Raw genomic sequence first — 21,959 nt, 5'->3', positions numbered from 1 at the left:
TAAAACTATGAGAAGTGATCAAAATACTAGGAAAAAACAATTCAAAGAAAGCTTTGAGATTTTCTCACCCTATTTCTTTCTCTGTCACCTTGAAGTCATCTAAAAGGAGTATAACAAATAGATGAGAGATGGGCATGATATGCATATGATCACAAACTCTGTTTACCACCAAGTATCATGAAGTCACACATTTGGATTCATATCTAAAACTTGTGTACACTTAGAAAGGTGACTGACATGGCACTGAAGAAAATTAATATGGGAAAAATACCTGAACTAGATCAAGTACCTATGGGAAGTTAACACAGATACCCTGATAGTTGATCCCTTAATACCTTTGAAATTTTGTAACCCACAGAAATATTGGGAAAAAATTAGAGCTTCTTATGAGAGCAACAACAGCAAAAGATGACCAGATTCTCATCAACAACTATCAACCAATATGCTTGATTTGCTATATAGATAAAATTTGAATGAAAATGACATACACATGCATCAAGAGTAGACTTGATGAGAGTATTAGAAGGGAATAGGCAGGCTTTTACAAATATTGATGATGATGATGAGGAGGAGGAGGAGAGATCTGCATATATGAAATATATACACATATACAATTTATATTATACATAAATATACATATCATATATTATACATAGTTTTAAGGTTTTCAAAGCAATTTATAAATATTCTCTCTCATTTTATCATCACATAATCCTGGGAAAGTTACTGTCATTTTATATAAGAGAAAATTAAGGCAAACAGAAGTTAAGTGACTTCTCCAGGGCCATATAACTAAGAAGTAGAATTTTAACTTTGGTCTTTCTGACTTTAAGTCTAGTGCTCCATCTACTATACCACCTAGCTGCCTACAGTATTCTTTTTTATAAATTGATAGAAATATATTTTAAAAATAAAGTTTCATTTTCTTTGTTGAGTATATGCATATATATACATATATGTATATATATATATATATACATAAAAACTTTTGATTTGATAGGAAAAAAGTATGCTTCCTCAAAAATCTCCACCAAAATATGTATCTCCAATGCATACATAAGAACTCAAATGGACCTATGATCTCATCATTGTGCATTCTCTCTCTAATCATACAGTTTGCAATATCATTATCTATTCTGAAAGAGTTCTTTATGTCCTCTAATTCATTTTACCACTAAATCTTCCCAGGGTCATTCTTATTTTCTCAACATTGAAAAGTGCATAAGCTGTTCAACAGTTATCTCTCACTCTTACCACATGATTGTTTCATGAAATCCATCATGTTTGTTTATCTTCATGGTCTTTATTTCATTTTTGTTGATGGTTGACCACACTGGTTATGTACCTTTGTCTATTGTCTTTAGAGTAATGCTAAATAAAGTCTTCCATGCATGAGTTGTAGCCATCCAACAGCAACAGTAGAAAGTTTTTATTAAAAATATGGATCTTCATTTCAGGGATAAGTTTTAGATGATTAAAAGAGCTCTGAGATTTCCTGGAGACAATCCAGACCACTCTCCTCCTCTTGTTTAATTCCTAGTTCAACTCATTATTCATGTACAATTATGTACCAGGTGTATATACATTGATAAATGACCTCTACAGATTTTTCTATCTAACTCCATGTCACAGTCTGGATGATAGACATTCTTTATCCATTTGGTTTTTGCTGTTTGGATTGTTAGGCCAAATTCTTTTGAGCAGTTATGGCTCTTATTCAAGAGTTTCTGCATTGCTTTAGGGCTATATTCAATCAGCATAATATCATTCACAAAAAAAATAAGCATTTAGAGGACCTTTCCATCTAAGAGAATTTCCTCTTCAGTTTGAACCCAGTCCTGATCTCTTCCATGACAGTGGCCAAAACTTTGGGAAGGCATATTTCTCCCCTTTTTATGCCTCATATTATATTAATGAGCCAAGTTCACCAAGGACATTTTTAAAGGAATCTTTCATCATTTTGATCCATACAAGGAAGAAACAGTGCAATGATATAGATAATATTTATTAGCACTTAACAATTTAAAAGCATTTTACATATATTTTATCATAGTATATTTACCATAATCCTGAGAGGTAGATAGTATTATTTGTAGATAAGGAAACTGAGGCAGACCTCAGTTATGTGATTTTTTTAGGCTCACTTAATCAGTAAATATTTAAGGTGAGGTTTGAACTTAGATTATCCTGACTTTTAGGTCTTTAAGTCTATTCACAGCATCATCTAATGCTTTTAAGAGAGACACTAAGAAGGCAGCTAGGTGGCTAGGTGGCACAGTGGATAGAGCACTGGCCCTGGAGTCGAGAGTACCTGAGTCCAAATTCCACCTCAGTAACTTAATAATTACCTGTGTGGCCTTGGGCAAGCAACTTAACCCCATTTTCCTTGCAAAAAAAAAAAACCCTAAAAAAAAAGAGAGACACTAAGGTGTTATTTTACTTTACCAAATCAAAAGCTTTTTAAAAACTCAATAAACAAGGGGCAGCTACGTGGCACAGTGGATAGATCACAGGCTCAGGAGTCAGGAGGACCTGAATTCAAATCCGACTTTATACACTTAATAATTACCTAGTTGTGTGATTTTGGGCAAATCACTTAACCCTTGTAAAAACTAAAAAAAAACCCACAACAACTCAATAAATAAGAACCTATGAAGAATCTTGCATCTTTGATATTTTTAATCAACTGTATTATGGTAAAGATATGGTCTACTCTGGAAAATAGCTTACAAAAGCCATTTTGTTTTAGAATAACATTCTTGTCAAAGATGTCTTTAGTGTGTATGTAAAACATTTTCTAAAAATGTTTATACAGATGGCAAAGTAGGCCGATAGAGTCTTTTCTGATGTTCTCTTAAGAGATGTCTTTATTTTGAGAAAAGATAAGGACCAAGATTTTTCCCACACTTCAGTATCTCCCTCCCTCAGATACCTAATGAATCAATCTCTCGGAATCCACACTGTCATCTCCTGCATAACTCAAGTTGCTTTTCCCCTTTGTCTAATATTATCTTTTGTTCTATTTCTGCCTTCTTTATAAGCATATCTAGGACTAAGATTTTAGAGCCTAAGTGTGGTGGTTTCACTCTCCTTGCTAGTGAAAATGGTTTATCAAAATCTTTGTAGATTTGTTTTATCCTTTATCTGTTTATTTTCTTCCAATGAGATTCATTCTTAAATGTCCTTGGGCTAACTTTTCTTAGTTGGTTCTCTCACTAAGCTTTTTCAAAACTCATTTTGCCTTCCACAGCTCCTCTCTATTAAACCTGGCAGTACGATTCATAGTCTTCCACCAACCTTCCTGTAAGATTTTATAAACTAGTTTGTATTCCAACCTAGTGTTGCCATTGGTTGCCATGTATTCCCACTTAGCAACTAATTCAAGTGTTTTCTGATTAAGGTGCTTTTTAGGCTTTCTGTTTTGGTCTCTCCATTTTGGCAATTGATTTATGTTGAAATTGCTTTAATTAAATGCCATATCTTTTTCTCATTTTTATTCTTTTTTTCTGCTTTGTACTAACAAAACGGCATTATCAATAATAACATTATAAAGAAAAACAACTCTGAAAGAATTTAGAACTCTAATCAATGCAGGGATAGAGTATGAATCCAAAAGAAGGAAGATGAAAAATGCTGCTCACCTCCTCAGCAATTAACTTAAAATCCAGAAAGACATTCATTTGTGGACATGGCTAATGGGGAAATTTATTTTCTTGGACTCTGCAGATATATATTAAGGACATTATGGGGTTGTTGGGTTTTTTTTATGTGTTCAACTGTAGGGCAAGGATTAGAAAAAGGAAGAGGTTAGTAAAAATGCTTGCTAATTTAAAAAATTATCATGAATATAAGTGAGGCAGGCTGGCAGGAGATCTTTCTGGTTAGCTAACCCAGTCCCTAATCCATGGTAAGAATCTGCTCCATAGCATCCCCACGATACAGACCTGGCTTGAAATATTTCAAATAACAATGGTAATTCCAATTTCTATGCTACTTTAAGAAAAACAATCCATGTTTTGACTGTACACAGAATTGATTCATGCATACTCTTAGACAAATAATAATGTTCCCTTCATAAATGGAATGTACAATCTTCTCTCCTGCACTTCTTAGAATTCCTACTTTCCTTCAAAACTCACTTCAAATATCACCTTATATAGAAGAAGCCTTTCCTATTTGCCCCAGTTCCAAATGCTTCCTTGCCCCACGCGAAAAATAATATTAACATGTTCTTATTTTTGTATATTATGGTTGTGTGAGCCTGGACAAGTCAATAACCCTGTTTCCTCAATTTTCTCAGCCGTAAAATGAGTTGGATAAGAAAATTGTAAATCGCTTCAGTTTCTTTGCCAAGAAAACTTGAAATGGGATCATAGACAATTGGATATGACCAAACATCTACATCTGTTTGTATTTTATGTGTATGCGTGTAAATATATAAAATCATACTTTATGAACGTTGTGAAGTCTCTCCTTTACAAAGTAAGCTTTTTGAGGTCAGATACTTTATTGATTTTGGTCTTTGTATACTCAAACTATGTACTTTGTACATAGTTCCTAGTAAGTAGTAGGTATTTAATCGGTATCTGTGACTTGCTTGCTTCATCATTTCTTGTCCCTTAAAATAAAATCAATTTTATTCTTTGTGGTGCTGTTTGGTGCATGTCATATTCTGCACTTCCTAATTCTTTTCTATATGTATTGATGGTGTGATAGGTGATAGATATGAAATTTTCTGAATCACACAATTCCTTAACCTCATTTATCCCCTTTTTTCTAATCTCTATTTTCCAAAATAGTTTTCATTGTTCTTACCTATTTCCACCTTTACACTGAAGTCATTAAGAATAATAGCAAATGTAAATTCTTCATAGAGTTCCTTTCTCTTAATTTTCTGCAACAGATGTTAGTTCATAATTGATCATTATTTTCAGCATAATCTGTTGGAAATACTCCTTATGTACTGACCAAATAAAGCCTTGTGAAATGATATATTGTGTCCCCTTTCGACACTCAACAAATACTACTCATGATTTCATAATTTGACTGTCCAGGAAGAACCTTGGTAGATATAATTACAGAAATAAAGTCCTTTAATTAATAATATCAATCATAGTGCAACACAAAGACCCCTTTGCTCAGTGAACCTATATTTATCGATATCAAAGGCAGAATAAAACAGAAAAGATGGAATCTTGCCAAAAGCCTTTATTACTATTATGAAGGGGTGTCCCTATATAGAGTCTAGAGTACTTTGTGAGAGGTGACATTTTCCTGATGCTCTACAGTTCCCAGATGACACTGTGCTGATTACTTTAAATCTAAAGTAGAGGTCCTCAAATGCCAGTTTAACAATCCATATGGGAAAATAACAGGTTATAGAAGAATGCATATAGATCAGATTATGATAAGCATAAGATAAATCTGTCTAATGATTCACGTGTTTTGATCAGGAATAAATGAACTATGAACTAACCTGTAGATTTTGACTTAGTGTATACATTGTAGAGTTTAACATTATATATATATATATATATATATATATATATATATATAAATATATATATATACATATATGGATACATATATGTATCCTCCACAAATTGTCTACAGCTAGGTCTCAATTAGTGTATATAAATTAATCCTTTGAGGTGCTTGTATGTAATTGAATTCATACTATTTGAAGTAACAGTTAAGGAAAATATGACCATTGGTTCCAAACCAGTGGAAATAGGTACTCTGTATTCAAATAATGTGATCATTTCAGAGGATTCATTATTCACACTAATCAAAGCACACACAATCATACATATATATATATATATATATATTCATGCACGTGCATATATGCATATACAATTAATAAACAATAAGCAACTGGTTAATAATGTGGGAATCATTTATGGAATCTATTATCAGTGTGCTGACTATTGCCTGGTAGAGAAAAGAAGCAAATCAATACCCACTTATAAAAATAAAAAAAAAGATATAACGAGTAATTCAATCCAACTTCTCATGTTTAAATATTTCTTGATTCTGAAAATGGGAAATGGATAAAATAACAGAAGTCAATATGGACTGCCACCAGAACCTAAGGAAAATTAGCTAATGTAAATCAGAAACCATAATGATCAACCCAGCAGAGCCTAGAAAACTCTTTAGATTTAAAATTGGAAAGAACTTTAGAGTCCAAGTTCAACTTCCTGATTTTGACAGACAAGAAAACTTCTGGCCTAGAGAGGGGAGATGACTTGCCCAGAGTCTCACAGGTTAGTGTGAAAGTTAGAATTTGAAATCAGGGAAGCTGATTTTATATCCAGGAGTCATTTTAGTATATCATGCTACTTCCCAATCACAATTTCATTTTTGTAATAATATTCTTATATTGACTATCATGTTATCTGCCTCCAAACATCCTATTAGAAAAAAAATTATTCATGATATAGAAATGTAGTCTATATGCTTTTCTTCTCTTTCTGATTCCTGAGCTACCTTTTATTCATCCACTTTTTCAATATTCTATTTCTCCAAATGCATATTATGAAAGTTTTTCAACATTCATTCACATACCTATGTATATTTTTAAATCACAAAATTTTCTGTCATCCTGACTTCCCACCCCACTCCCCTCAAAGGAGAACAGTCAGGTTAATATTATACATACACATTTGTGTTAAACATCTTTAAAGATTAGTCATTTTCTGTATGAGGAATTAGGATTAAGGGAAAGAAATACATGAGATTTTTTTTAAGTGTATGTAGTTTTCATCAAACTCTGAGGGATTTTGTTTTGCTTTGTTTTATTTTTCTTCCTCTGGTATCCATTTACTTTTGTACTGAAGTCATAAGTTATTAAAGTACATTTCAATTTAATTTGGAAGGTTTTATCAAGTTTTTCATAGAATTCCTAGATTACTATATATTCTACTATACATGTTGGTAGATTGGCTTTAATTATGTTCATGATGGTCTCTTTACAAATTCTCATCTTGAGGATTGCTATGCAAGACAACCAAGTATTTCATGAACTAATATTTATCTTACCCAAGATAAATAGAAGTAGGTAAAAGAAAGTGGGGGATGATAAAAATGAAGACAGTTTAAGAGAGAGAGTGATTAGAAATAAAATAGACTTTAGAAAGAAGACAGGATAAAGAAGAGAGTGAAGAAACAGAAGGAAAATGGGATAGAGGAAAATACAATGTAATCATAATTATGATTGTGAATAGAATGAGCTCACGAAACAGATAGTTGAAATGGACTAGAAACAAAAAATCCAATAATATCTTGCTTATAATAGTCACACTTGAAACAGAAATACATACACATGCATTAGATGGAGTAAAAAAATAGATATGGGTAGTAATCATTATTTCAGACAAAAAAAAAGCAAAGATAGATGCAATTAAAAGAGAAAATCAAGGAAAATACATTTTGCCAAAAGGTACCATAGGCAATGAAGTAATATAAAAAAATATACCAAGCTTCTCTGATAGAGTTCTCATTACAAACATATAGAGAGAACTGAATCAAATTTATATAAAAAAATAAAAGCTATTTCTCAGTTATAAATGATCAAAGGATATGAACAGGCAGTTTTTAGAAGAAATCAAAACTATTTCTAGTAATATGAAAAAATGTCCCAAGTCACTAATGATTAGAAAAATACAAATTAAAACTGTGCAGAACCACCTCACGCCTATCAAAAATGGAATATGCTGGAAGGGATGAGGACAAATAGGAACACTAATGAACTCTGGTGGTGTGGAAACTTGGTCCAATCATTCTGGAGAACAATTTGGAACTATTCCCAAAGGGTTATAAAACTGTGCATACCCTTTGAACTTACTAGGTCAATTTCCCAAAGAAATTTTTAAAAAAATTAAAAAGAAAAGAAAAGAAACTAAGTATAGCTCTTTTTTTGTCTTGCCAAAGAATGGAAATTGGAGGAATGCTCATCAGGTTTGATGAACACCATTATGCTATAAGAAATGATAAATGGATTAGTTTCAGAAAAACATGGCAAAACTTACATGAATTGATCCAAAGTGAAATAAGAACTGTGAATTATTGTGCATGAAAACAGTAATGTTGTAATGATGATCAACTATGAAAAAATTGGCTACTTTGTTCAATACCATGATGATTCAAGACAATTCCAAAAGACTCATTTTGAAAAAATGCTATCCACCTCCAGAGAGATTAAAGATGAATTCTGAAAACAAAATGAAGTACATTTTTTCATTTTCTTTATTTGTTGTGGATATTATATTATTATAGAAAAATGCTGTAGATGATTTCACATGTATGCTCAATATCATTTTGTTTGCCTTCTCAGTGGGTGGGAGAGAGTAAGAAGGAGGAAAAGAATTTTGAACACAAAATTACAAAAAAAGAATGCTAAAATATTTCTTTTACAAAGAGAGAATTTGTAAACAAAATAAAAAGATTGTTATTGTTCAGTTGTTTCTGTGATATTCAGCTCTTCATGACCTCCCAATCAAGGGTTTTCTTGGCAAAAATACTAAAGTGGTTTTCCATTTCCTTCTCTAGCTCATTTTACAGATGAGGATACTGAGCCAAACAGGGTTAAGTAACTTGCTCAGGGTCTCACACCTAGTAAGTATCTTAGACCAGGTTTGAACTTAGGAAGATAATTATTTTTACTTTAGGCGTGGCACTCTTTCCATTATGCTACTTAGCTGCCCTAGGATGAAATATAAAATGTTTATAAAAATAATGGACATTATTAATTTTGGGAATAATGGTAATCAATAAAAATTCAATGACTTTTTTCCTATTTCTACAAAATCTTTAGCAAAATAATATACTTATTATCTAATATATAATCTTGACAAAGGTATAAGATGAAAATGGGATTTCTAAAATAATATTCTTCAGCAGATGATAGATAGCTGATGGTCCAGTGAATATAATACTGGGTCTATAGTTAAGAAGCCCTGAGTTCAAATATGGTTTCACATGCTAGCTGTGTGACTCTACTTCAATAATTTAACTTCTGTTTGCCTTGGTTTCCCACAACTGTTAAATGAGGATAAAAACAGCATCTGTGTCTCAGAATTATTTTGAGAATCAAATGAAATAATTAATTCCTTGCATAGAATTACGTACTACAGGAACATTTATTTCCTTCTACTACTTTTAGGAATAACTGGCTGAGACTTGTGGAGAATAAAAAGATTCAACTGCACCAACCTTTAAAAAACCAAACATTCGAATTGATAGAACAAAATTCTACCTTAAAGGTTCTCCTAAACCAGGTGTTTTCTTTGCATATGTCAAAATTATACAAGATTTCCTGACAGATGCAGCACAAACAATTTTGTTCAATGATCCTTTGGCTATAACTATCAAGTGAGACAAAAAACAGTGATAGGGACATATAGTGAAGGTGTTTCCCACTGTCATGGGAGCTATTCAACTCAGTCCAAATGGATTTTTTCTAGATGTTCCAGATACTTCTGTTTATGAAATATATATATATATATATATATATATATATATATATATTTAATTTTCTCAATTCTCAGAACTCTGATGATCTTTCTATCTGAGATCTATAATCACTCAAAAGAGGTTAGTCTTACTATTCAAACAGGAAAAAAACAAGTGGATGAAGAATTTAAGTCTTCTATGCTATGTGTATTGGACAGACCAATTGTAAAGTTCATCCATCATTGAACATATCTTGAGTAGACATTGTAGGTGGAAGTGACCCGGGTTCAAAACTGAATATGACAAGGAAAACTGATTGAAATGAATTTAGACTATGATGAAATTATTTTTATGACTCTGAGATTCTCCCTGCAAAAAGACACACTTTTTCCCTATCAATATTTCTCCAATGATACCATATATCTGTGAAGCTCAGTCCCTAAAGAAATAAAGTTTTAGATCACTTGCATGTATCAATGACATGAGAAATCTGCAGTGTATTATTTACAATGAAGACCAGCAGAGACATTATCAAAGAAATGTAGAAACAAAAAAGAAAGGCCATTGGTGAGGTATTGAGATCAAGATATCTAGGTGGTATATTTACAGAGATTCCAAATTCCTGTTCCTATCTCAGATCCTTACTAACTGTGTGATCTTTGGGAAGTTACTCAGCCTCAGTTTTCTTAGCTGTATCATAAGGATAATAATACAGTTGCTTTATAGAGTTATTGTATTAAAATTATTGATACATGTTAGCCATTATGATTATAACCAGTGAACACCTAATATCAAAAGATCTAAGAGATCATGTCTTGAGGGCCTAGGTATTACAGTGCAGTCTATGATGCTGGATGGGATATTGAATATATGATTAGGTCTTTATATATTCATACATATAGAAGTATATACATATACAAATATAGACATAGATATATGTATCTGTAGATATGCACATAAATTTAAAAATATTTTTAATTCTTTGGCTTCACTTGACTTTTATAGGGGTTTATGATAAAAAAAAATAGGTTAATAATGCCTGTTCTGTTTAGAATTTGGATGAAACATTAGAAAACAGCTAATCCAACCCCTCACTTAACAGATGAGGAAACTGAGTCCCTGAGATGTTGAATGATTGCTATGGTGACACAGGTAGTAAATAAAAACAGAGTCAAGATATAAGCTGGAAACCTAATTCTAAATCCAGTTTTTTTTTTCCCCACCACATCCTCTCATCTTCCTCAGAGAGAAAAGGATCCCTTTATAAGTCACATGGCTAATTAATGGTACTTAGTACTTTGGTCCAGACCCTGATGACTCTCAGCTTAGTGGGTTTTTTCCCCTGTATACTGCTCTCTTCAATACTGAACTAATAATCCTATAAAGTTCCTTCCAAAGGAAATCAGATGAAAGGAATAAACTTTCAACAAATAAGATGGGGCTGCTCAGTTTTACATACAGTCCTCTGATCCTACCTGCATCCCAATTGCCCTGATTTGCCTCTGTCACTGGGTGTCAGTACAAAGGGAAAGATTGCAGATCTAATTAGCATAATGTGGATAAGCAAATGAGGACTAATCAATTATGGTTCACACTTGCTTTCATCACTCTTGCCAACAGTCGGCAAATTCACTGACAGTTCAAATGCGACATTTTTAGAAGCCATCAGTAAATCAATAACAAGTGACAGTAATTTAGATGCACACTTCTCCCTGGCTCCATTTCTGTCCAGAAGATGCAATCACACACCCGCAGAAGCACCTGAGTTCAGCATCAAGTGATTTCACACCCTTAGCCTCCCAAGCTGGCAAGTCTGAGCATATTTGGGAATCATTTTGCAAGGCTCCCAGATCACTAGATTTAGAACTTGAAAAGATCTTTGAGGTCATCTAGTTCCACCCCCTCATATTGCAGGGATGGTAACTGAGTCCCAGGGAGAAATGAGTTACTAGTTTAAGGTCAGAGAGGCAAGTAGAGGAATCAGTAGTTAGAGGTTATGACTTGAGACAGAACACTTTCTAGCTGTGACCCTGGGCAAGGCACTTAACCTCTATGCCTCACTTGCCTCCATTATAAAATTGGGATAATAATGGTACTTACCTCCACCAGTTATTTTGAGAATCCAGTGATATAATAGTTGGAAAGCCCTTTGCACATTGCCTAGCACATAGCAGATGCTAAATAAATATTGACTTATGATTATGATTATAATTAGTTTAATCTGTCTTGAAACAAGGGTTCCCTTCTACAATATAGTCATACAGACTTCACTTGAAGACCTTCAGTGATGGAAATCTCAGGGTCTATGAAGACTTCTTATTACATTGTTGGGATTGCCTAATAGGAAATAGTTGCTGTTTTCCCAAAGATTCACCCCAAATCAGCCTTCCTGTAGCTTCTACCCATTGTTCCAAGTGACCTTTTATATCAAATCATTCACCAGGAGTCCATTTCATCTAATAATAAAGACTTTTCCTGAAGTCTTGGTGCAATTTTAAGCCTTAATCACTTAAATACAAAGTCTTAGGGTAGCTTTAAGTTCTAAAAATTGCTAAGGGGAATTAATTAAGAATCTAAAAGGGTAAAATTACATTAAAATTTTAGAATACTCTCTTCCTTTGGAAGGAACTTTAGATGATTATTAGTTCCATGTTTAGGGGAGACATAAATGGAAAAAATACTGAGTTGAGATTTACCAGGGTCTGGATCAAATTTCTGAATACCATTAACTTATTAACCACATAGCTTTTGATGGGATATTTTCCTCTTTGAGGAAGATGAGAAGATGTGATGGAAAGACCACTGGATTTGGAATTAGATCTTTGGTTTAAATCTTGTTTCTGTTTCTTACTTACTACCTGTGTCTCTATGAGCAGCATTTAATATCTATAAATTTCAGGTCAGTTAATTCTTTCTCCATTTCACTCCAGTCTGTTCTTCCCTTAGTCAGATAAAGTGACCATCATAATCTTATTGTACAAAATAGAAATATTTCTTTACAATAACATGTAGGTTTTTGAAATATTGAAGATTATTTCCAAGAGGAATGAACTCACTGAGTTTTTCATCCAGACTCTTTGGTTGAGTAAAATACTTTGATGTCTATTTTATTATCAACATGCTAATAATTGATAAGGAAATTGATTCAATGGTTAATGGTCCTATCTATGAGCATAAGACATTTACTGACACTATAATTCTTGCAATATCAGCATTCTAGTTGCTATTCCCCTCCCCCTTTTTTTGCTATTACTCCTGTAATTTAGGTTCACTATCACCAAGTGAGTGACCATAACTGGAGCTCTTTGATGTGGATTCAAATGTTAGGGAGGGTATTGAGGGAAATTATTGGTATTGGTTGGATTAGAGGATTTCATGATCCCTTTCAAGAATGAGTTACTTGATTATTCTATTATTCTAAGTAGAGTTGAATTTCACGACTGTAGAGAGTAGAAATTGTAGTGGTATTTAACCCACATAAGATATTAATGTGTTTCTTCCTTTAATGTTATAAAAACTGCTTATTCAAACAACTATGAAATCTAGTAATGATTGCTACTTCCTACTTGCATGACCTTGAGAAAGTCACCTAACTTATTTGGGTCATGAATTAAACTGACTTCGGGAAAGATAGCAAGGGCAAAGAAGGCTCTATGAATATGCTCCCAAGTCATCCTGGATATCTATTTGATCATGACATTATTGATGCATCTGCAGTTTCTGGGTAACCTAGTTCATAGCCATGGTCACCAGGTAAATTTGACCATCATAATCCTAATTTTTTTTTTAATAATAGACAACATTGGGGGCAGAGCCAAGATGGCGACAAGAGAGCAACCTCTCATAGGAGATCTCTCATAAAACTCCGATACTAAGCACTCTAACTAAACTTTCGAGAGACAGAATCCACAGAGGGAGCTAGTGAGGCAGTTCTCCTACTCAAGGTAACCTGGAAAGGAGCAGAAAGGCTCTGCTCCCCAGGGTCAGAGGGGCGGCCCAGCAGAGGGGTGGCCCACCAGAGCAAAAGAACTTCAGCTTCCTGGAGACAGTCCCAGGGCACTGGGAGCTGTGGCTCACAGCAGCAGGGGAGTCTCCTGAGCTACGTCCCGGGGAGCATCAGGCACAAATTGGGGGAACAGCGGGGGGACCTCTGCCAGAGCAAGCACATGAAGCCCAGCCCTCAGGACACACAGGGAGCAGCATGGTCACTGCATTCCAGATGCAGGAACAGAAGCAGGCTGAGCAGGTAAGCAGGAGTCCCAGAGCATGAGCCCATTGAACCTAGCGAGAGGCATGAAGAGAGAGAGACTGTAGAGCTCTGTCCTCTGCCCCTGGAACAGGACTCTGGGGCTCTGACCACATTCAGATCCTGATTGCAGTCTAGCCCCCCCCCATAGAACAGCAGGGCCCCCCGCACCTCAGCCCCTTTGGAGAGGGGGGCACCTATGGTCATTCACAGACCAGGAGGGAGGACAGAGCCTCACACACTGAGATCCTTGTGGGGGTATCCCAAAAGCTCAGGAAGCACCCCAATACCAGGCTTAGGCTGGGAAAATGAGCAAGCAGAGAAACAAGAGGAAGACCATTGAGAAATATTTTGCATATGAGCCCAAGAAGGATCAATATACTCAGTCTAAAAATTCCAAGAAAAACAGAAATTGGGCTCAGGCTATGACAGAACTCAAAAAAGACTTTGAAAATCAAATGAGGGAGTTAGAAGAAAAACTGGGAAAAGAAAGGAAAGAGATACAGGAAAAACATGAAAATGAAGTCAGCAGGCTAGTCAAGGAAATCCAAAAAAATGCTGAAGAATGCCAAAAACCAGCTTAGGTCAAATGGATAAAATAGTTCAAATAGTTATTGAGGAGAAGAAGGCTTTAAAAAGCAAAATTGGCCAGATGGAAAAAGAGATAAGAAAACTCTCTGAGGAGAACAAATCCTTCAGACAAAGAATAGAATTCAGGGAGATTGATGAATTTACCAGAAATCAGGAATCAATACTTCAAAACCAAAAAAATGAAAAATTGGAAGAAAATGTGAAATATCTCATTGAAAACACAACTGATATGGAAAAAAGACTTAGGAAAGATAATTTAAAAATTATTGGAATACCTGAAAGTCATGATCAGGAAAAGAGCCTTGACATCATTTTCAAAGAATTACTACAGGAAAATTGCCCTGATATTCTAGAAGCAGAGGGCAAAATAGAAATGGAGAGAATCCACCGATCCCCCTGAGAAAGAGATCCAAAAAAAACAACCCCTAAGAATATTATAGACAAGTGCCAGAACTCCCAAGTCAAAGAGAAAATACTACAAGCAGCCAGAAGGACACAGTTCAAATATCGTGGAGCTGCAGTCAGGATCACACAGGTCTTAGCAGCAGCTACATTGGAAGCTCATAGGGCTTGGAATACAATATACTGGAAGGCAAGAGAGCTTAGAATGCAGCCAAGAATGAACTACCCAGCAAGGCTGAATGTCCTCTTCCAGGGAAAAAGATGGACTTTCAATGCAGCAGGGGAATTTCAAATGTTCCTTTTGGAATGGACAGAGCTGAACAGAAGGTTTGATCTTCAGATACAGGACTCAGGTGAAGCATGGAGATTAGAGGAGAGGGGGGGGAAATATGAGGGACTTAATGAGGATGAACTGCATGTATTCCTGCATAGAAAAATGACACTGATAATACTCATATGAACCTTCTCAGTTAATAGAGCAGGTAGAGAGAGCTTTTATAGTTGAAGCACAGGAGAAAGCTGAATTCCAAGATAAAATATGGTGTAAAAATGGAGTCAATAGACAAAAAGGGAAATGAAATGGGAGAAAGAAAAAGGAGAGGGGGAATAGTCCAAGATATTTCACATAATAAGATTTTTTTATTACAGTGAGCTATTGCAATGATATGGAATGGGGGAGGCAAGGAGGAATGAGGGAAACTTTGCTCTCATCAGAGATGGCTAGGAGAAGAGGAAACAGCAAATATACTCAATGGGGTATAGACATCTGGAGTAAGAAGGAGGGGGGAGCAGGGGAAAGGGGTGGGGATGTGAATAAAGGAGGAGAGGATGGACCATGGGGGGAGAGTGGCCAGATATAACACATTTTCTTTCTTACTTCTTGCAAGGGGCTGGGAATGGAAGGCCTGCCCAGGACCACAGGGCCAGGTGGATTCTGGGCCTAAGGGGTGGTATGGGGGCTCAGGGCTTCTTGGCCACAGGACCAGGGATCTGTCTGCTGTGCCACTCAGCTACCCTACAGCAGAATCAGAGTGAAAGGAAAGAGAAAATATAGTACATGGTAGTGGAGAAATAGGAAAGGAGGGAGTTGCAATCAACAATGGCAATGGTAGAAAAATATGGAAGTAACTTTTACGATGGACTTACCATAAAGAATGTGATCCACCCGCGACAGAGTTGTTGGTGTTGGAACAAAGACTGAAGCACATTTTTTATTATTATTATTAGGGGGGGTGCAGGGCAAATGGGGCTGGGTGGCCTGCCTGGAGCCACATAGCAGGGTGATCTTTGGGTGTCTGCTGTCAGATTCGGACCTGGGTGCTCCTGGATCAAGGGTCAATGCTCTGTCTGCCACCCAGCCACCACTACTATTATTACTATTTTATTTTATTTTGGGTCTTTTTTTCTTTTTTTGTTTTTTACAGGGCATTGGGGTTGGGGTAGCTTGCATGTCACACGGCTGGGTGATTGTTGGTTGCATGGGGCCAGATATGGGCTTGGGTGCTCCTGGCTCCAGGGCTGGGGCTCCATCCATTGTGCCACCTGGTCATACCTACAATTATTACTATTTTTTTAATTTTAATTTTTTTCTTTCCCCTTTATCACTCAAGCGAGTCTATATTTTGTGGGGGTAGGGGGGCATTCTATTTACTCTTAAGCAAGAATATTTTATTAATATATAAAAACATTATTTGTACAAAAAGAGAATAAATATTTAAAAAATAAAAAAAATAATAGACAACATTCTGAAATACTGAGTATTAATTGCCAAAAGAAGAGATTCAATACCTCTTTGGTAGGGAAAAATATATTGGTTTATAGTTTACTATTAACATACTGATAATTTTCATTATCCTAAAGAAAATCCATTCAATGACCAATAGTAACATCTATGGATTTGTGATATTTTACAAATTTGAACCCACATCTTTAGACTCTGAGTCCTATGTTATCTCTTCTAAAATTAAGCCACATTATTATTACTATATTTAATGAGGATATTTTAATAAAAATTTGAAAGAAAACATGTTTATAATGAGGGTGTCTCTCAATAATACTTAATAAAATAGATTTGATTAATTTTAATAGAGAGGTAAGAGTATTACAGATGTGAAATTTTGTATGTACTTTCCCATGAGGCAATACTAATTTTACTTAGTCATTTTACTTTATTTCAAGAAGCCCCATAAATGTTTGTAGTATTAAAAACAACACATATCAATAAAACATTTTTTAAGACAACAGATAAAAAAGGAAGTAAAAGGTCTTTTGATTCTCAATCATAAAATTCCCACTTAGTGTATCACTAGGTGACACTATGGAGCCCAAAGACTTCTCTGGTCTTAGTCCCTTAGTACTCTTAGTCTTGAGTAACTAAATTATAGGCAGTAATAAGGCACAATGTTTATAGTCTAATGGGGTAGAAAGAAAGTCCCAGATTGACAGGAATTTTATCCTTGTAAGTATAGTTATAAAACATATGAATGGCAACTACAAGTGTTATGAGTAAAGTTAAGTTAAACCAAGAAACATTTACTCAGTGCCTACTCAGTGTCAGACTATAAGCTAAACTGTAAAAATGCAAATAAAGAGGGAACAGTTCCTACAGGGTGAATTAGAGCTAAGATCAGTAGGAAGGCATTAGGACTACAGAGGGCTGGAAAACACTTTTTATAAAGGGTAGTATTTATAAAGTGGAGTATTTTATAAAGGGTCATATTTATAAAGGGTAGTATTTTACCTTAGAATTGAAAGAAGCTAATAGTTGGCTATGAGGAAGGAGAAAATTTCACATATGGGACAGTCAATGAAAATGTCTGTAGTCAGAAGATGAACTATCATATTTGAAGAATAGAAAGGAGACCACTGTCATTTTTTATTTCATAGAGGACGTACTGGGGAGTAAATTGTAATAATGCTGGACAGTAGAAAGGTGCCAAGTTATTAAGGCCTTTAAAAGCCAAACAGAGGTTTTTATATTTGATCTTGGAAATAATAGTGAGCCACTAGAGTTTATTGAATGGTGGGCATGGCGACAAGGTCAGAATCTTACAAGAAATGAGAATAGATCACTTAAATGCAGTCTTTAGCAAAATAAAGAATAGGCTTAAGCAATAGGTGCCAGTCACATTCAATTAAAATGTGCCAGAGGACACTAAGCTGATATATGACCATGGGTAAATCACTTTGTGAATCTCTCCTGGTTCCTTTTTCTTAATTTTATTTTTATTTAAGGCAATGGAGTTAACTGGCTTGCCCAAGGCCACACAGCTAGGTAATTATTAAGCATTTGAGGTTGGATTTGAACTCAGGTCCTCCTGACTCCAGGGCCAGTGCTCTATCCACTATACCACCTAGCTGCCCCTCTCCTAGGTCCTATGACTTAACTACTAAGTTATAGAAAAGTCAAATTCTATTTGGGTGGAGGTAACCCCCATTCTCATAAAATCCTTCATTCCTGTATTCTAATAAGGAGCAGAAAGAGCCCTAGATCAGAAAACCTGAGGCCAAGTCACAACTCTAATACTTTTTTGGTTTTATGACCTTGGGAAAATCACTTAACTTCTCTCAAAACTGGCTTCATAATCTGGAAAATTGCTTTTATGACCTAAGGCTTTTCCTTTACTTACTGGGCTATCATGAGACTCCAGTCACTGAGATAATACATATGAAAGTAGTTCATAAGTGACAAAGCACAATTATGAATTAGTTTTGTGTTATTTCTATTTTTTATACAGTAGGTAATCACCAGTAGAAACCTACCTTTTTATCACTCCTATAAAGATTTTATAGAAATGAGAAAGTGAGTTATTGATGGTTTTTCACTGGTCTTTTGGGGGTAGGAGGTAAAAACATTTATGACTTTTCTAATTCTTTTGCTATCTCCCCTTTGAAATATCTAAGGGATCTATTGCCTGAGTATTTTAAAAAATCAATCTGGATTTTCTTTTTTATGTATTTGGTTAGATCTAATTGAAGTGTTTTGACCGCTTCTTAAAAAAACTCATAGAATATACTTCCACTCACAACTTTTATTGCTTTAAGACCTTAGTGAAATAATTAAACACCTCTGGGCCTCAAATTCTTTACCTATAAAATGAGAAAGTTTGGACTATAGGCTTTCTAAAGACATTTCCAATTCTAATTCCTATGAGATATAAATTGAATAAAAAGAGAGGTTCAAAGGTTCTACTATATTAATGTAGAATTTGTAGGCATACACAGGCATGTATGAGTTGAGATTAGCATTACCAAAAATATATGAACATCAGAACAAAAACATATCCTTAAGCTGAATATCCAAAAGAGATTGGACTGAAATGAATTTGGAAAATTAGTCAGTGCTTTCAATGATCTCAAATTCCTCACTGCTACAAAGGTTTCAATGATCTTTTTGTCCTTAAAATAGTTATTTTATATGATTGTAAATATTTATCCATTTCATTCAAATTATCAGGATTGAAAATAATATTTTCTAATAATCCTCTTTATTTCAACTTCATTTGCTGAAAATTCTTTTAATTTTGTTAATAGAAATTTGATGTTTCTCTATTTTCAAAAAATATATTAAACATTTTATTTTATTAGTTATTTTAATATAAAATGCTGCTATCATTTATTTTTTCAATCAAGTTTATTATTTTCTTCTCTGATTTTCAAAATATCTCTTTTTGTGTTTATTCATGTTCTTTTTTGATTTACCATTTTCAACTTTTCTAGTTTCTAGGTTTTTTCCTACAACTCTTATTTCACTTCTAATTTCATGTTTTTTCTATTTTGCTCACTTTCTTCTAGGTAATCTTATAATCCTTGTGTTCACATCATCCCCCCCCCAGTCTCTACTTATAATGATTGTGGAATTATTGCCTTGTTTGAGCCTACGTTTTGGACATCTCATAATATTTAATCTTCTGTTTTTCAATCTCCAACGTTAATTCCTGGATTGGTATTTTTAGATTAGGTTCTGCTCCTCCTGTCCTTTTAGATGCTATTTGGTCCTTTATTTTCCGAGTTTCTGTCACTGCTTTTTAAATCTATTTTATTTTTAATTTATAGAATAAAATAAGAAGCTACAAACCAACTATGTGTAAAGATTTCTTTCAAATATACAACAAAATCATTACGTAAATTTCTTCTTTCCTCCCTACTCCTCCACCCTAGACATGGCTACCATTAGACGGCAATAGGTATATACATGCATCTAAATGTAATATTATATCTATATATTTCTATTTTTTAGTTCCTTCTCTGGATACAGACTGTTTTCTTTTTTATGTCCTTTAAAATTTATTTGGGTATTTATAGTAGTCAAAATAGCCTAATCACTCAAATTTCACATCCTTTGTATGTGACTTTACTAACAGTGACTGCCCAGGATCAGAGTTCTTAAGGTCTTAAGGGTCTTCTGCAGCACCTTAGGACACAGTTCTATGGATTTTTATTTCCTCTAGGCTGTCCTGGTCAAAGCTTTGCTAACTCTTGGATCTGTGTCTGAGAACAGAGTGACCAGTGCTATAAAGGTTTCTGATCATTCTGGAGTTTTCCTATCTGTGAATACCCCAGGTGCCCATGGAGCAGACTAATCAAATAATATTTGTACTGCCTTTCTGTGGAGGCTTCCCACAGACTTCTCATTTTTTTTATCTTCACTACTCAGTTAGATAAGGAGACTTACTATGGCTTACTTTTGCATTCTTTATCACTTCTTAACCTAATGCTCTTTTATGGATATTTTTGGTAGAGTTCAACTCTTGTACAACTCATTTTTTATCAGAACTCAATATTAAACAATCAACTAATTTTCAACCCAACAATACTTCTTAAGTACCTATACTATGTCAAGAGCAGCATTCTTTTGTTTGGACCTATAAGTCAGAACTAGGACTATTGGGTGAAAGCTATAAAGACATATATTAGGCTTCATGTAATGAAAAACTTCCCCTAAATTAGAATTTTTCAAAAAACTGAAATTCACTGTTTTAAGACAGGGTCCTTCTAGGTTTTGGTAAGGCAAACGGGGTTAAGTGGCTTGCCTAAGGCCACACAGAATTATTAAGTGTCTGAGACCGGATTTGAACACAGGTACTCCTGACTCCAGGGCCAGTGCTTTATCCACTATGCCACCTAGCCACCCCTGGACAGGATCCTTCTAACTGAAGGTTTTCATAAGCAAAGGATAATTAGTTATGATATAGAGGGAATTCTTTAGGAATCAGTTGAATTAGGTTATTTCTGAGGTCTTTTCCAATTGGAGATTGTCTTTATTTTTCAAGTGTAATAACTTTCATATCCAACCTATGCACCAATAGTATCAATATCATGAAAAAAAGAACTTTTTGTTCCTCAAGATAATTTTTAAAATTTCCTGAGTCTACAAGTAGCATTGGGATTCTTATTCTCTGCTCTGGAAAATATATATTGAACAATAATTCTACCAATATTTTTCAAACATCTATTGCACAATATAAAAGTCACTATGAAGAAGAAATTTGAAACATGAAGATGAATTACCCAATCCCTATCTTTAAAAAACTTATAATTTGGAAGGAAAGAAATAACATGTATACAAATAATTAAAATGCAAATTGAAATATAAATACATGAAAGATTCAAGGGAAATGCTTTAAGAGTCTTAAGGAGGTAGAGATAATTTCTATATCAGAGAATTAGTGAAGTCTTCATGTGGGAGGTAACATTTGAGCTGGGCCTTTAAGCATGGAAAGAATTTCAATAGGTGGTTGTGAGGAAAGGAGTTCATTTTAAGTAAGAAGAAGAATTTGAGTAAAAGCATATCAGCAAAGAGAGGAACAGAGAATAAAGAATAATCCAATTTGATTAGAGTACTGAATATGCAATGGGGGATAGTATAAGATAATATTGAAAAAGTAAGTTTGAGTCAAATTATAACAAGTTTTAAAAACTAACTGAAGAAATTTGTATTTTATCTGGTTAGGACTGGAGAGTCTTTGAAGGTTATTGAGAAGAGAAGCTATGTGATCAGACTTGCCCATTGGGGAGATTAATTTGGACTCAGTGTGAGAGAGAGATTAGAGAGAGAAATTTAAAGGGCTGAAAGCAGAAAATCCAGTTAGAATGTTATTACAATGATTCAGGAAGAAGTGATGAAGGTGAGAATTAGAGCAGTTAGGAAAAGTGGAAAGGCAAAGATAGATTCCAGAAATATTATAGCAATAGAATGATAGAATTTGTCAACTGAATAGATGAAGATGTGGGACCGGGAAGAGAAAATGATGAGATTTCCAGC

This window comes from Macrotis lagotis, chromosome 2 (assembly GCF_037893015.1).
Source record: "Macrotis lagotis isolate mMagLag1 chromosome 2, bilby.v1.9.chrom.fasta, whole genome shotgun sequence".
Taxonomy (NCBI): Eukaryota; Metazoa; Chordata; class Mammalia; order Peramelemorphia; family Peramelidae; genus Macrotis; species Macrotis lagotis.
Note: the sequence above shows the minus strand (reverse complement) of the source record.